This window comes from Mus caroli, unplaced genomic scaffold (genome assembly GCF_978045245.1).
Source record: "Mus caroli unplaced genomic scaffold, Mus_caroli_1 scaffold_18, whole genome shotgun sequence".
NCBI classification, from domain to species: Eukaryota; Metazoa; Chordata; class Mammalia; order Rodentia; family Muridae; genus Mus; species Mus caroli.
Window position 1 is genome coordinate 56,149,952 of NW_028227273.1, and position 1,733 is coordinate 56,151,684.

The following is a 1,733-nucleotide window of genomic DNA, read 5'->3' on the forward strand; positions in this document are numbered from 1 at the left end:
TTCAAAAATTCATTCCACAGTCCATCACTGACTGACTGTTGATGACATAAGGAAAAGCAATGGGTTTCACCTGTGTTGGTGGAACAGTGCTTTTTCATAGGGCAAACTAAACCACATTCCTTGAAAGAACCCAGTGATGGCCCACTTGTACATTCTCCTGTAACTACTTCTTTATGAGTAGATAGTGTGAGATGTATTGAGATAAGAAAAATGTGTTCTCAGTTAAGTTTCTCAACAAGTATAGATGACAGAATATGTAGAGAGAGTCGCTCTTGAAATAAATATTGATGAAAATTAAATAATGCCTCAGTTTCTTTCTACTGTATTTGTTGTACTGTCTTATTTTCCAGCTGGCACCACAATTTCTGTTTTCAAAATGATAGTGGAAAATATAACCACAATGAGTGGATTCCTCCTCATGGGATTCTCTGACAACCATGACCTGCAGATCTTACAGGCTTTGCTCTTCTTGCTGACATACCTATTGGGCTCAGCAGGGAACTTCATCATTATCACCATCACAACACTAGACCCACAGCTCCAGTCTCCAATGTATTACTTTCTGAAGCACCTTTCCATTCTGGATCTCTCATCCCTCTCTGTCACAGTTCCCCAGTATGTTGACAGTTCCCTGGCACGAAGTGGCTACATTTCATATGAACAGTGCATGCTGCAGATTTTTTTCTTTACATGTTTTGCCTGGGATGAGATGGCCATTCTCACAGTGATGTCATATGATCGTTATGTAGCTGTTTGCCTTCCACTCCACTATGAGGTCATCATGAGTCCCAGAAAGTGCACTTGGGCTGTGGCAGCTGTGTGGCTAAGTGGAGGTATCTCAGGAACATTGTACACAGCAAGTACACTCTCTATCAGATTCTGTGGGGACAGAATAATCCACCAATTCTTCTGTGATGTCCCCCAGGTGCTCAAGCTCTCCTGCTCTAACGATTACCTTGTAACAATTGGAGTTGCTGATTTCCTGACTGCAGTGGCCTTTGCCTGCTTCATTGGGATTGTCATCTCCTATGTCCACATATTCTCCACAGTTCTCAGGATGCCCTCTGCTGAAAGCAGGTCTAAGGTCATCTCTACTTGTCTGCCCCATCTTTTTGTTGTCTCATTGTTTCTTTCTACAAGCTCCTTTGCATATCTAAACCCAACCTCAGACTCTCCAACTGCTTTAGATTTCTTAATTTCTGTCCTTTACACAGTTCTACCTCCAACTATCAATCCTGTTATTTACAGTCTGAGAAATGAGACAATAAAAAGTGTCATAAGGAAGTTACTGTCGAGTACAAAATTCACTTTTTAGAATCATTTTGCCCTGTTATTACTGACTGTTCAATTATACACAAGATTAGGATGACTTCAAAGTCTAATGTTAATGAAGGGCAATGTATTTTTTTCTGTAGACAAAATGCGTTATATAACAGTTGTCCTTATGGAAATACAATGTCTTATTTCTTTTCATTTTAATAAAAAAAACTGTTGTTCTTTCAAATTAATAAAAATATTAAAAGTTTTATAATAGAATTTCACTACTTACATTCTAATGCATCCACACAAACACACACCCCCACCCCCCTACCCCCCATCCCCACCCCCCAACACACACAGATCTTATAGGCTTTGCTCTTCTTGGTGACATACCTCCTCAACTCAGAAGGTAACTTCATCATTATCACTGTCACAACACTAGACCCACAGCTCCAGTTTTGCATATATTACAC

The 1,733-nt window shown here is 39.9% G+C and overlaps 1 pseudogene; it reads left to right on the top strand.

The window, feature by feature from the left end:
• Nucleotides 1-376: 376 nt before the first annotated feature.
• Nucleotides 377-1,479, top strand: LOC110284136 (olfactory receptor 14J1-like; annotated as a pseudogene).
• Nucleotides 1,480-1,733: the final 254 nt, after the last annotated feature.